The 16,333-nt window shown below is 42.8% G+C and overlaps 1 protein-coding gene across 2 annotated transcripts in view; it reads left to right on the forward strand.

The window, feature by feature from the left end:
- Positions 1-16,333, forward strand: part of LOC124712495 (UDP-glucosyltransferase 2-like) — a 101,709-nt gene that overhangs the window by 13,069 nt on the left and 72,307 nt on the right. The window lies entirely within an intron of this gene.

Below are 16,333 nucleotides of genomic sequence, written 5' to 3' on the forward strand. Positions count from 1 at the left end.
GGAACAGGAGGGGAAAATTGCTGCCCTTCAGGCTGAGCTAGATCAGGCTAGGGAAGATCTGGACAGGTTAAGGAGGGAGAAGGGCAAAGAGAGGTGGGAAGTGGCAACAGGTAGCAGAAGGAACAGGCCTAGAACTAAGTCTGACAGTTTTGTGGTGAATGTCAAAAATAAGTTTGACCTGTTGCTTCAGTTAGAAACTGATGAGCCTCAAGCAGAGGTAGGTGTAGACAGGACACAACAAACTTTCAATAGGAAATTGAAAAAGAATGTAGGAAAGTCATCGAAAAGGAAGAAAGTTTTGTTGTTAGGCAGTTCTCATGCCAGAGGTGTAGGCCAACTTCTGCAGGAGGAATTAGGACCAGAATACGAGGTCACAAATTTTTTCAAACCAAGTGCTAGTCTGGATCAGGTGACAGAGGATTTAGGTTCACTCTGTAAAGGATTTACCAGGGAAGACACCGTGGTTATTGTGGGAGGGCCAGGGGACAGCATCGACAGAGATCCTGGGTACAGTATAGAGTGTGACCTGGTAAAGATTGCGTCGGCATCGAGACACACCAATGTTGAGTTTGTATCTGTCCTGAGACGCCATGACCGGCCTCATTTGAACTCTTCTGTTGGGAGAGTTAATTTGGAGTTGGAACGGCTGCTTGGGTCGGGTGCGGGGGCTCATATTGGTGTGGTTCCTGTTGATTATCTCAGTAGGTGGGACTATACCAGGCATGGCCTACATCTCAACAGGAAAGGGAAGGAGAAACTGGCTGGGGTAATAGCAGGAAATTTAAGGGGGGGAGGCACTGCCATGAATGGTAAAATACCAGTGGTTACAGGTGTTGGAGCAGTACCTTTTTTAGGATAGGTAAGACAGAAAGATGTCAAGTTCTACGAGAGGTCAGGATTGAAACAAATCTTCAGTTTAGGAAAGAAATTAAACAGCACAATTCTAGCACATTGGATCACCAATCACAGCTATCAATTATAAATTTTCACCAATCACCAGAAATTTTATCTCCACCAAATTGTATCTCAGTCCTAGGTAATTGCATTGATGAATTAAAGTCACCCAACCCAGTTGACATAATCTGCCTCTCTGAACACCATGTGACCACTGGTATAGGAGCTAGGCCTAAGCACAATGAGAAACTCAGACAGGCGAGTACTGCAAATGTTAGAATAAGGAAAGGTTCTCATAAAAGTATAATTAAAAATAATGTAAGTATATTTCATCAAAATATTGGGAGTTTAAAGAATAAAGTAGATGAGCTTCTGGTTTGTTTAGAAGATTTAGAAGCTGAGAATGAAATAGATATACTATGCCTGTCTGAGCATCACATTGTTACTGATATGGATAAGGTAAATGTAAGTGGTTATAAGCTCTCTGCACATGTAATGAGAGAAAATATGGAGAAAGGAGGAGTTGCCATATATGTCAAAAGTTATCATTGTGCAAAAAGTATAGAAACAAAAAAGTTTTGTGTAGAGAAACATATAGAAGCATGTGCCTGTGAGCTTAAATTAAATAAAGGCACATTTATAATTGTAACTGTATATAGGTCCCCATCAGGAAATTTTCAGCTATTTCTGAAAAATTTGGACTCCTTGTTGTGCTATCTGTCAGACAGGGGGAAGCAAATTATTATTTGTGGGGACTTCAATGTAGATTCTCTGAAAGAGGGTAATAGGAAAAATGACCTTGAAGTATTACTCTGTTCTTTAAATTTGACACCCGTCATTGATTTTCCTACTCGGGTGGTAAAGGATAGCAGCTCACTGATAGATAACTTCTTTATAGACCAAGATAAGTTTAACCAGATAAATGCTCAGCCTGTTGAGAATGGTCTTTCTGATCATGGTGCACAGCTAGTTACAATATATGACATAGCTCCATTCAGCAATACTAAACAGTCCTCCAAAGTAGTACGTTCAGTCAACGATTTAACAATTGCAAATTTCAGGGAAAGCCTACAGCAGTTAGACTGGGATGAGGTGTACCGTGAACCTGATGCCAATTTAAAATATAATTTATTTCATGACATTTTTGTAAATGCATTTGAAAACTGCTTCCCCAAGAAAATAGTTAAATATACTCGTAAGAAACCTTGTAACAAACCATGGCTTACTAAGGGTATAAAAATATCTTGTAACCGGAAAAGGGAAATGTATCTGACGGCAAGAAAGAGTAGTGACCCAGAAACTATCAAAAATTATAAAAACTATTGTGTTATATTAAGAAAAGTTATTAAAAAACCCAGGAGTATGTGTATCATGTCTGAAATCAGCAACTCTGATAATAAAATTAAAACAATTTGGAATATTATTAAAAGAGAAACAGGTCAACCAAGAGCAGAGGAAGACAGTATTACCATCAAATTGAATGAAAACTTTACGAACAAAAAGTCAGAAGTTGAAAATATTTTTAATAATCATTTTCTAAATGTTGTGGATATAGTAGGATCCAGGTGTTTATTAGAAGATGCTAGGCTGCTAATGGAAGAGGCCATACCTATGCAATTTGATACAATTGAAATCTCACCCACTTCTCCCTCTGAAATTAGGAAAATAATAAACTTACTTAAAAGCAAAAACTCACATGGAATTGATGGCATTTCCAGCAAAATACTAAAAGCTTGTTCTCAACAGATAAGTAAGATTCTCAGCCACCTGTGTAATAGCTCTCTGGAACAGGGCATTTTCCCTGATAGACTGAAATGTGGTATTGTTATACCTTTGCATAAAAAGGGGGATAGATCTGATGTCAACAATTACCGTCCAATCTCCCTTCTAACAGCTTTATCCAAAATTTTTGAGAAAGTAATGTATTCAAGAATAGCTTCACATATCTGTAAAAATGAAGTAGTAACAAAATGTCAGTTTGGTTTCCAGAAAGGTTTTTCCACAGAAAATGCCATATATGCTTTCACCAGTCAAATTTTGAATGATCTGAATAACCAAACACCACCCATTGGGATTTTTTGTGATCTCTCAAAGGCTTTTGATTGTGTAAATCATGAAATTCTGCTAGACAAGCTCAAGTATTGTGGCATGAGTGGGACAGTGCACAAATGGTTTAATTCGTACCTAACTGGAAGAGTGCAGAAAGTTGAAATAAGTAGTTCTCGTAACACGCAAAGATCAGCACATTCCTCAAACTGGGGAACTATCAAGAATGGGGTTCCACAAGGGTCAGTCTTGGGTCCTTTGTTGTTCTTATTATATATTAATGACTTGCCATTCTATATTCATGAAGAGGCAAAGTTAGTTCTCTTTGCTGATGATACAAGTATAGTAATCACACCTGAGAAACAAGAATTAACTGATGAAATTGTCAATACTGTCTTTCATAAAATTACTAAGTGGTTCCTTGTAAACGGACTCTCACTGAATTTTGATAAGACACAGTACATACAGTTCCGTACAGTGAATGGTATGACGCCATTAATAAATATAGACCTTAATCAGAAGCATATAGCTAAGCTAGAATATTCCAAATTTTTAGGTATGTCCATTGATGAGAGATTAAATTGGAAGAAGCACATTGATGATCTGCTGAAACGTTTGAGTTCAGCTACTTATGCAATAAGGGTCATTGCAAATTTTGGTGATAAACATCTTAGTAAATTAGCTTACTACGCCTATTTTCACTCATTGCTTTCATATGGCATCATATTTTGGGGTAATTCATCACTGAGGAATAAAGTATTTATTGCACAAAAGCGTGTAATCAGAATAATAGCTGGAGTCCACCCAAGATTATCCTGCAGACATTTATTTAAGGATCTAGGGATATTCACAGTAGCTTCTCAGTATATATACTCTCTTATGAAATTTGTTATTAACAACCAAACCCAATTCAAAAGTAATAGCAGTGTGCATAACTACAATACCAGGAGAAAGGACGATCTTCACTATTCAAGATTAAATCTAACTTTGGCACAGAAAGGGGTGAATTATACTGGCACTAAAGTCTTTGGTCACTTACCAAATAGTATCAAAAGTCTGACAGATAACCAACAAGTATTTAAGAAGAAATTAAAAGAATTTCTGAATGACAACTCCTTCTACTCCATAGAGGAATTTTTATATATAAATTAAGAAAAAAAATATTAAAAAAATAAAAAAAAAATAATAAAAAATAAAGAAAAACAAAAAACACAAAAAATAAAGTTGTTATATTAACTTAAGTATGTTGTTAAATTAACCTAATTATGTCATGTATTGGAAAATTCGACTCGTTCCACATCATTACGAAATATCGTATTCGTGATCCATGGAACTAGTATTAATCTAATCTAATCTAATCTAATCTAATCTAATCTAATGTACTTGGGCCTTCAGCCGTGTATTTGATCCTTGTCGCAAAGAGAAAACTGTGCATTGGTTTTCGAGGAATAAAGTTGTGTGTTCTTGTGTAGTAACTGATCTTGGCCCCTTTCCACGCCCTGGTCCACTCTGTCCCTCGAAACCAGATTTCAGTATCACTTGCGATTCTCAGAGTTTCGCGTTCCATTCTACTGGAATCATACTGCGAGTTTTAACATTTTAATGTTCGGATAATAAGTTGCCGTCTATTTAATCTAAGAATAGATGATCAATGCAGCTAGCCGCTATCTCTGTGTAATGTCTTGTCTGTATAGACGTGTATCTGTTGTCTTTAAGATCCCTTCACCTTCACATGTAAGTCTATTCAGTAAAGTAAGGCCCTCCCAGTTCTTGGCTGATCCGTGATAAGACAGGCGAAAAATTAGACTAATGGAGGATTATTAGTATTATCTCTATTTTCATTGGCTCTCTCTCTTTCTCTCCTTTATCTATGTATAGTTTTTAATACAAGATTTCATTACGTGATATGGTGATAAAAAGAATCAGCCAAATAGAATCTTTGGTGGAGTCCTTCGTCTTGGTAATCAGCGGCTGGCTTGCTGTAAGAGATCTTTACATTTATTATTACTGTTAAACACTGCAGTCAGTCGGGAGAATCAATCGTTTGGACAATTTGTTCCTTTTACGAAAGATTGCGAATTCCAGATGTGTACGAAGCCTTTTTGGACGATTTAACACAGACTCAGTGATTGCAGGCTCTCTTCGACAAAGCTGAAACTTCCCCACTAATTACAGGGCCAACGTGATCAACAAATGATTCAGAAAAAACTGATTCGTTCATACACTCTAGAACAAAAAGGTCACAAACCTTGTTTATGGAGGAAATCGTGTATTAAATCCATCTCCATTACATGTCCAGATCTCCGGTGATTCCACGCCTTAATTATTTTCCTTTTACAATCTCTTTCTCTCCAAAACAAACCGCTAGCGGCACAAATGTTAATTGACTCGCTTTAGCGAGAAGAAAAGCAGAATATGTATCTCTCAGAAACACGTCAATCCCTCAACCGATACTGCAGAAGCTGTCATAGTTACCACTCTAACAACCATGGAGAATGCATATATGCATCTCTGTTATTTCAAAGAATAAATGCACTAGAAAATACTTTGGCGTCGACGAGCTGTCGCCGCATATATTACGAGAAAATCAGATCAGATAACTTTACCAAAGTGAATGAATGTGGATGGTTTGATTGAAAATGATTAATTGGTGAGTGGTAGAGGGTATTTGCTGTGGGGACATTACAGAGTCTCCGAACACACTCCTGCGGTCTGCGCCGTTATAAGCCGCCCGTTTGTGCGCTGCGCGGTGACTGGTGTGGTCGCGCAGTAAGACAAACTTCATGACTCACCGTTGGTGCTGACAAAAAATTTAGCAGTGACTCGCGACTTGCAAGCGGCCGCGGCGATACGTCTGGCAGACGCACGCAGGGGTACTGCTGCACAGTAGAGCCAGAACTTGCAAAGTTGTAAAGCAACAAAGGATTTATCTGGAGGACATCGACACGTCAGTCGTTCGTAAAACAGGTTTCTCGTCAGTGCAACCACAACACCGGCACCCGGCAATGAGATAGTTACTTATTCAGTATGTTACCTGTCACACGCGGTTACTATAAGGTTAGCTTACAGTGAGGTGACAAATGCCATGGGATAGTGACATGCACGTAAACAAATGACGGTATTAACTGGTACACAAGGTATAAAAGGGCAGTGCATTGGATGGGCTGTCATTTGTGCTCAGTTGATTCATGTGAAAAGTTTTACCATGTGATAAGGCCCGCACGACGGGAACTGACAGGCTTTGTACGCGGTACGGTAGTTGGAGCTAGACGCATGGGGTATTCCATTTCAAAAATCGTTAGGGAATTCAACATTCAGATTTTTCCAGTGTCAAGAGTGTGACGAGAATACCAAATTTCACGCATCACCTCTCACCACGGCTACGCAGTGGCCGAGAGCCTTCACTTAACGACCGAGAGCAGCGGCGTTTGTGCAGAGTTGTCAGTGATAACAGACACGCAACTCTCCGTGAAATAGCTACAGAAATCAATGTGGGACGTACGACGAACGTATCTACAGGGACAGTGCGTTGAGATTTGGCGGCCTCTCCTGGGGTCATGACCATATCAGTCGGGTCGTAGATGACTCGAAAACTGTGGCATGTTCAGATAAGTCCCGCTTTCAGATGTTAAGAGATGATGGTAGGGTTCGGGTGTGGTGCAGAGCCCACGAAACCATGGAGCCAAGTTGTCGACAAGGCACTGACCGAGGTATTGGTGCCTCCATAATGGTGTGGGCTGTGTTTACATGGAATGGACTGTGTTCTCTGGTCCAACGTAACCGATCACTGACTGGAAAAGGTTTTGCTGGGCTACTTGGAGACCATCTGCAGCCATTCGTCGACATCATATTACCAAACAAATATGTCACGTCACTGGGTCACAGCTGTTCACGACATCTATCAAGAACATTCTGGACAGTTCGAAGGAATGATTTAGTCACCCAGATCGTCCGACATGTATCCCATGGAATATTCACTGGAGATGGTCAGGAGGCCATTCGTGCACGATATCTTCCACCGGCAACACTTTCTCACTCATGGACGGCTATAGACGCAGCATGGCTCCATATTTCTGCAGGATACTTCTAATGACTTGTTGAGTCCATTCCACGTCGGGTTGCTGCGCTACGTCGGGCTAAAGGAAGTGTAACACGACATTTGGAGGTGTCCCATGACTTCAAAAAGAGATACTTTCGAGTACTTTTCAATCCACAACATAAAGAATATAACTTGAGTGTCGATATTACAAAATCTGTGTGCACTACTCCTAATAATGAACACAACTCATTACAAACGTGTCCATGTTAACGTGACAAGGCGAACTACAAGTGATATTTGGAACTTTTGTGCATCACTCCCTACGTTGAGGTCTCAGCTAAATGTCCTCAAATGGTTCAAATGCCTCTAAGCACTATGGGACTTAACATCTGAGGTCATCAGTCTCCTAGACTTAGAACTATTTAAACCTAACTGACCTAAGGACATCACACACATCCATGCCCGGGACAGGATTCGAACCTGCGACCGTAGCAGCAGCGCGTTTCGGGACTGAAGTGCCTAGAGACGCTCGGCCACAGCGGCCGGCTTAAATGTCCTAATTGCACTTCTTTTTAGAGAGTATCGTTAGTCCCGGTTACGATGGGAGGCGGCCTTCGTGCGAAGCTGCTGACGTATGAACGCGTCATCGGTTCATGTTGATGCGCCAAAGTGTATGATCACAATGCCTAATTTCTGACATTATCGTAATGCATACTTTACTGTGGGTCGGATGCAAAACTCTGTAATAAGCTCACAGTACAGAAAGACCGTCGCCCCTTTAAAAAAGCACACCGGTCGCTCTGGAGCGCTTCGACGCTCTAGAACTGGGCACGTGATCCTCCACCGGTGGCGCAAGCCATACCAGTGCAGTGGTGTGGGCGGGCTGAGTACGCGCGGAGGCGTCACAGAATGGCAGATCGTAGCTAGCGTGTTTGGACTTGCCCATGGCCACACCGCGAAAGGAGTAGCCCAGATTGTTGGCTTGTCAACGTGGGCTGTAGGACATCGTGTACGAACCATAGCCACATAGCACTCCGTGAGAACACCGAGCGCAGGAAGGTCGTAACCGACAGCGACCGAGTACGTGTCACTCCCTGTCACCGACCAAAAACGGTGTGAACTGGTGCTGTCTGTGGTAGATCCATCTCAAACCAGTGTCCGAACGAACATCACGAAGGTAACCGCATGCAATCGATAGCTGGAGATGTGAACCTATTTAACGGCCATTGATCTCAGAGGCATCATGGATGTGAAAACTGATCGGTTGAAATCGATACCGGTATTTTAGTTCTGAATAACCGGTATTTTTCGGTATTTATTTGCTCTCGGATGGAACAGGAGATTTTAATTTTATCACCAGGTAGAAAAAACGAAGTTCAGTTAACCATACCAGCAGTGCTAAAATTTTTGGTTTTTAAGTAAACCTTTTCTTTTTTTTAAAAAAAAAGTAATTTTTATTCGTAAAATTTCCATTGCTTTGAAATATAGCGTCATAATAGAAAATGGGAAAAGCGACCAGGGCTATTTTAATAACAATGCCGACAGAAACGAGCAACAGACACATGGCATAAGAATTGATAGAGCGTTGCTGAGTCAGTAAAATACCTGTTATCATTTTTGTATCCTATTACAGGGTACACGTGCACATGCAGTCCATCTGGTCTGTACGGTAGTTTCTCACCGTTGTCGGCGGGCATCATTTTGTATTACACAACGGTACCAACCCTAACCTGGAATTATTTTACGAAGACAGTATTAATGAATTACAGTGGTGCGTTGGCTCCAAAACATTAAAAACCGGAAGACCCACAACAAACATGCGACATCAAATACGGAAAAAAACATAACTTAACTATACATTCGTAACTTACAATAAAAACTGAAAGTGGCCGATATACGTAATACACATAATACACCACATACATAACATACCTTCACCCGCTTGCATCTTTTGAAAACGGACACATTAACATGAAAAATAGGCTTCTTCACCCTCAGTTTTTACCCTTCAGCACCGACTGTTCGTAATGCCCAAATAGTGGTATGACCATAGATTACATCACGATTTTTGAGGAGAGTTTCAAAAAATTAGAATCAACAGGAGGACACTGGTTTTTTATTTTTTTTTTTTTATTTTTTTTTTTAGTACTCAACCAGTTATAGCAAAGCAGCGAACGGTGGACGGACGATGTTTTCTTCTATTTCCTTACTTAATGTAATATTTTGATTCCAAGTATCTTGAAACTAACGGAGTCAAAATTTTTCCAGCCATGTTCGATTTCTGCGTATGTTACAGGAAGTAAAAGGAATAAAAAACCGAAAACCGGTTATTTTAGAAACCGATTATTTTGAGCGATTGTAACAGTCGGGTTAAACCGGCCCTGTGGCGGATACAGAAAAACCTCAAGGAGGGGGCGCTAAAGATATCTTGAGCTACCTTTTACTAAGTCACATGCAAAGTGTAAGGAAATCTTGTTTAAACTGATATACAAGACAATTCCCTCTAATGATATAAAAGAGTTACAATTGTTGTTCTCTTCCTTACATGATGCATTATATGCGCCTATTCTCCTTCGCAAATTGGTTAATTACATCGTCAATAGGGCAATCAATGTCAGGGTGTGTGTTCAACAGAGCCAAGCCATTAAGTCGATCCTCCTTCATTGTCGACCGCAGCCATGTCTTTCTACGCCGCAATGTTGAAAAACTTCTTTCTACTGAAGCAATAGATGCAGGTAGACAAGCAAATATTTTGTACAGCGTGTGCAAAGTATGATAGTCAGCTCTAGGACAAACAGACAACGCTTGCATAACATAATCACGATCATTAAGGGCGTTTATACTCGTTTGCTTGTATTGAAGAATCTCTCCCATTAGTCTCTTTTTAATCACAAAGAGTGATTTTTCTTCAAACAACGGTAGTTCAGTTAAGCACTGATTCAATTTATGTGCCACATCATTACCGTCATGTTTCAATAGTTACGACGATAGAAGTATGTTACATTTTAAATCATAAATATTTTCTTTAGCAAACCGTTCTCTCATGTAGTCGTAACATGGTCCAGTGTTGGAATAAAATCAGTTTTTTTCCAATATGTCAGAACATCATCATTATGATCACAGTTTTCCCTGTGTCTTTGTCTGCCTGTAAGACGAGGAACACTTATCTCCATGTCTAACTGTTCCGTAACTTCCTTCGCCTCTTCAACAATATGAATGCGGTCGGCCACGCAAAGGCGGGAGGGGGGGGGGGGGGGAGGGGGGGCAGGAGGGCATTCAACCTGCGATGTGTAGAGAAAGTAATTCGTGCGGGAAGCGTTTCTCTATGTTGTGGGAGCTGCTTTTTGTACCGTGGCTTAGACTCAGTCATCCGGGTTACCTTGAACATTTTTACTTTAACATTATTCTCGTACATGTTCATGGTGATTATGCTGTGGGCACTCAGTCTTACAAGATGACAACACCCGTGTTCCCAGGGCCGTACACATACGTTCCTGGTGTGACAAATAACTCAGGCTCTCTTTCCCAGCACTACAGACATGTGAGAATCTCTCTCCCACGTGCTGCGCTGTTGCCGTATTTCGCGACAGTGCAGTCTCATTCACAGAGCGACCGAATTATTCATCCAGATGTCGATGTTACTTTCTTGTAAAGGTATAGCTGTGAATGTGTATCTCTAAACGTTTTGGTGTGATTTCCAAATGAAAATGTCATGTGACGGCAATAAACGTTAAGTTCCTCACAATCAACTTTAATTACACTACTGGCCATTAAAATTGCTACAACAAGAAGAAATGCAGATGATAAACGGGTATACATTGGACAAATATATTATACTAGAACTGACATTTGATTACATTTTCACGCAACTTGGGTGCATAGATCCTGAGAAATCAGTACCCAGAACAACCACCTCTGGTCGTAATGACGGTCTTGATACGCCTGAGCATTGAATCAAAAAGAGCTTGGATGGTGTGTACAGGTGCGGCTGCCCATGCAGCTTCAACACGATACCACAGTTCATCAAGAGTAGTGACTGGCGTATTGTGACGAGCCAGTTGCTCGGCCACCATTGACCAGACGTTTTCAATTGGTGAGAGATCTGGAGAATGTGCTGGCCAGGGCAGCAGTCGAACATTTTCTGTATCCAGAAAGGCCCGTACAGGACCTGCAAAATGCGGCCGTGCATTATCCTGGTGAAATGTAGGGTTTCGCATGGATCGAATGAAGGTAGAGCCACGGGTCGTAACGCATCTGAAATGTAACGTCCACTGTTCAAAGTTCCGTCAATGCAAACAAGATGTGACCGAGACGTGTAACCAGTGGCACTCCATACCATCACGCTGGGTGAAACGTCAGTATGGCGATGACGAATACACGCTTCCAATGTGCGTTCACCGCGAGGTCGCCAAACACGGATGCGACCATCATGATGCTATAAACAGAACCTGGATCCATCCGATAAAATGACGTTTTGCCATTCGTGCACCCAGATTCGTCGTTGAGTACACCATCGCAGGCGCTCCTGTCTGTGATGCAGCGTCAAGGGTAACCGCAGCCACGGTCTCCGAGCTGATAGCCCATGCTGCTGCAAACATCGTCGAACTGTTCGTGCAGATGGTTGTCGTCTTGCAAACGTCCCCGTCTGTTGACTCAGGGATCGTGACGTGACTGCACGATCCGTTACAGCCATGCAGATAAGATGCCTGTCATCTCGAGTGCTAGTGATACGAGGCCGTTGGGATCCAGCACCGATTCCATATTCTTCTAACAGTGATTGGATCTCGACCAAAGCGAGTAGCAATGTCGCGATAGGATAAACCGCAATCGCGATAGGCTGCAATCCGACCTTTATCAAAGTCGGAAACGTGATGGTACGCGCCGGCCAGTGTGGCCGAGCGGTTGTAGGCGCTCCAGTCTGGAACCGCGCGATCGCTACGGTCGCAGGTTCGAATCCTGCCTCGGGCATGGATGTGTGTGATGTCCTTAGGTTAGTTCGGTTTAAGTAGTTCTAAGTTCTAGGGGACTGATGACCTCAGATGTTAAGTCCCATAGTGCTCAGAGCCATTTGAATCATACTCTGTACATGAGAACTTCCTAGTTCTCATTGGTTAGCAATATGTAGCCTGTGAAGTATTCAGACTATAATGTTCAACACGTTGCCCAAGGAGAAGTTAAGCTTTTCCAGCCTGTTGTATTACTCGCGAGAATGCGGCTGGATAAATACGTAAACCCCTGTCATTTTCGTGGCACGAATTGGAAAATTCATAACTCTCCCACTGTTATGTGGAACGAGTTACTTTAAACCCATAATGCCTGTTGACACCGTAAAATATGATAACGTACAGCCAATTTTGCCGATAGTTTTTGCACTAGCGTTAGCTAACAGTGATTCTTTTTCACGCATAGCGGTTTACATTGAACAGCAGTGACACACACCCACATAGGCGCATTATACACTTTTAAAAATTTATGCAGAGTAGAAGCAGTTGTCAAACGAATATAATAATTTCGGTTTGAGTTTGAAGTTTATTTTGTTACGCATTACAGTTTAACTTGTAACACAGTCCAAATCGCAATAAATGGCAATTATTGCAACTATTTTCGATTATCATGTCGTTAGACAATCGTCGTTTTGAGAAAAATTGCTCTTGAAGTCTTCACAAAGTTCTATCAGTTGTTATCGCCTTCCGATATCACACAGACAATTGCTGTGGAGCAGTGGACACAACCTCAAAACTCATAAGATTTGTCTCATGTAGACGAATGATCGAAATCGGTTTTAAAAAGTATTATTCCCTCTTAGGTTTGAACATGTAGTACGATACTCCGAAGGCAAATGGACATCGTTGTTGCCCGCGGCAGCACAGTTGGGCAACACGGACTTCGTTTGCCCGCACTCTGCCGCCACGCAAACGCAAACCTCATCCCCTCCACGCCTCCGGATTGCAACGCCTCTATGCGCTGAAGCGCTGTCTTATGTGAAGCACGCTATTGTCAGTTTGGGTTATAGAGTGTAATTTATTGCCAACTAGCGAACCTGACAATCCTTCGCGTTTTCCAAATAGGAATTGAACGTACATCCCAAATTCCTCCCTCCCCCCTTTCTCTGCCCATCTTCTCATCCCCCCCCTCCCTCTGTACATCCCCTCCTCCCCCCATTTCTCTGCACATAACCTTCTCCCCCTCTCTCTGTCCATTTCCTCCACCCACCTCTCTACGCCCGTTTCCGTCTGAATGTTCCATAGAGTATCGAGTAAAAATAAATAAATCGGTTCCCATTTGTATATTACATATACATTTTTATATGTAGTATATTACAAAAATATATAGCCAATGCCCGTTCGACAGTTCCCATTTATATATTACATATATTACAAAAATATATAGGCTATGTCCGTTTCACTGTTCATTAGAGTATCATGTAAAAATTGGAAGTAAATCGTTCAACAAGTTGTCAAGAGCTGTGGTAACTACGCTTTCCCTTTATGTATTACTTATATATATATATATATATATATGTATATAGACTGATGTGCCAAAGAAACTGGTACAGGTTAGAGAGCCTAGTATAGGAATGTGTAATTAAAATTCAGAAATATGCAAACAGGCAGAATACGGCGCTGCGGTCGGCAACACCTATATAGGCTAAGAAAAGTGTGTGGCGCAGTCGTTGGGTCGGTTACTGCTCCTACAATGGCAGGTTATCAAGATTTAAGTGAGTTTGAACGTGGTGCTATAGCCAGCGCACGAGCGATGGGACACAGCATATACGAGGTAGGATGAAGTACACCGTGAATGTCAGGAATCCGGTAAAACATCAAATCTACGACATCGCTGCGGCCGGAAAATGATCCTGCAAGAAGGGGACCAACGACGACTTAACAGAATTGTTCAACGTGACAGAAGTGTAACCCTTCCGCAAATTGCTGGGCCAATCAGCAACTGTCAGTGGGGGAACCATCCAACGAAACATCACTGACATGGGCTTCTGGAGCCGAAAGCCCACTCGTGAATCCTTGATGAGTGCACGACACAAAGCTTTACGCCTCGCGTTGGCCCACCAAATCAGAGACTCGAGTGTAGGCGAGTGTTGCCTGGTCGGATGAGTCTCTTTTGAAGTTATATTGAGCGGATGGACGTGTACAAATATGGAGACAACCTCCGGAATCCATGGACCTTGCATGTTAGCAGTGGACTGTTCGAGCTGGTGGAGGCTTTATAATGGTGAGAGGCGTGTGCAGTTCGAGTGATATGGGACGCCTGATAAGTCTAGATACAACACTGACAGACGACACTTACGTAAGCATCCTATCTGGTGACATGCATCCATTTGCGTCCATTGTGCATTCCGACGGACTTGGGCAATTCCAGCAGGACAATGCGACACCCCACAAGTCCAGAATTGCTACAGAGCGGGTCCAGGAACACTGTTCTGGATTTAAAAACTTCCGCTGGCCACGAAACTCCCCATACATGAACATTATTGAGTATATCTGGGTTGCCGCGCAACGTGCTGTTCAGAAAAAGATCTCCAACCCCTCGTACTCCTACGGATTTATGGACAGCCCCACCGGATCCATGGCGTCAGTTCCCTCCAGCATTACTTCAGACATTAGATGAGTCCGTGCCGCATCCTGTTGCGGCACTTCGGGGCGCCCGCAGGCTTTTCAGTGTGGACAACTGCACCATCTGCAAGAAGCCTGATGTTACTATGAATATTGTCTGCAAGATCATTAATATATATAGTTGTATATAGTTATACACACATCAAAAAAGTTTTGCATCACCTCGGTTCTTAGAGTTCCAGAGCCTGTACAGGAAATTGGAATAGAGATCAACATGAACATCATTTCCACCCTTTTTACTGCTCAAGAAATCCACACATTGCATGTTGTACCACCACACAACGAGACATTCAGATGTGGTGGTCCAGATTGCTGTACGCACCAGTACCTCTAATACCCAGTAGCACGTCCTCCTGCATTGATGTATTCCTGTATTCGTCGTGGCATACTATCCACAAGCTCATCAATTTCAATTTATCCCAGGCATGTTAGATAGGGTTCATGTCTGGAGGACGTGCTGGCCATTCTAGTCGAGCGATGTCGTTATTCTGAAAGAAGTCATTCACAAGATGTGCACGATGGGGGAGAGAATTGTCGTCCATGAAGAGGAATGGCTCGCCATTATGACGCCGATATGGTTGCACTAGCGGTCGGAGGATGGCATTCATGTATGGTACAGCCGTTACGGCGCCTTTCATGACCACCAGCGGCGTACCTCGCCCGCACTTAATGCCACCCCAAAACAGTAGGGAACCTCCACCTTGCTGCACTCGCTGGACAGTGTGTCTAAGGCGTTCATCCTGATAGGGTTGCCTCCAAACACATCTGTAACGATTGTCTGGTTGAAGGCATATGCGACACTCATTGGTGAAGAGAATGTGATGCCTATCCTGAGCGGTCCATTCGGCATGTTGTTGGGCCCACCTGTACCGAGCTGCATTGTGTCGTGGTTGCGTAAGATGGCCCTCGTCATGGACGTCGGGAGTGAAGTTGCGCATCATGCAGTCTGTTGCGCACAGTTTGAGTCGTAACACGACATCCCGTGGCGGCACGAAAAGCTTTTATTCAACAAGGTGGCGTTGCTGTGAGGGTACGCCCGAGCCATAGTCCGTAGGTAGCGGTCATCCACTGCAGTAGTAGCCCTTGAGCGGCCTGAGCGAGGCATGTCATCGACAGTTCCTGTCTCTCTGCCTCTCCTCCATGTCCGAACAACATCGCTTTGGTTCACTCTGAGGCGCCTGGACACTTACCTTGTTGAGAGCCCTTCCCGGCACAAAGTAAGAATGCGGACGCGATCGAACCACGGTATTGACCGTGTAGGCATGGTTGACCTACAGACGACACGAGCCGTGTACCTCCTGCCTGGTGGACTGACTGGAACTGATCGGCTGTCGGACCCCGTCTGTCTAATAGGCGCTGCTCATGCATGGTTGTTTACATCTTTGGGCGGGTTTAGTGACAACTCTCAACAGTCAAAGGGACTGTGTGTGTGATACAATATCCACAGTCATCGTCTATCTTCAGGAGTTCTGGATATTCATAGTCAATGTCTACCTTCAGGAGCTCTGGGAATCGGGGTGATGCAAACTTTTTGTGTTATATGTATATAGTACATCTCACTTAGTAACTCTTCGTTATTTGCAGGCTATCCCTCCGTGTTGCAGATGTTACAGTGAGGTTTGGCACTGGGGACGGTAGTTATAAGTACTTTTTAGTGGCGATGCTGCCGCTGGAGTGAAAGGATGTGTCCGTAACTGGTATTGTTGCCCAGGGAACGACTGGGTGA

The sequence above is a fragment of the Schistocerca piceifrons genome, chromosome 8 (genome assembly GCF_021461385.2).
Source record: "Schistocerca piceifrons isolate TAMUIC-IGC-003096 chromosome 8, iqSchPice1.1, whole genome shotgun sequence".
Classification (NCBI taxonomy): domain Eukaryota; kingdom Metazoa; phylum Arthropoda; class Insecta; order Orthoptera; family Acrididae; genus Schistocerca; species Schistocerca piceifrons.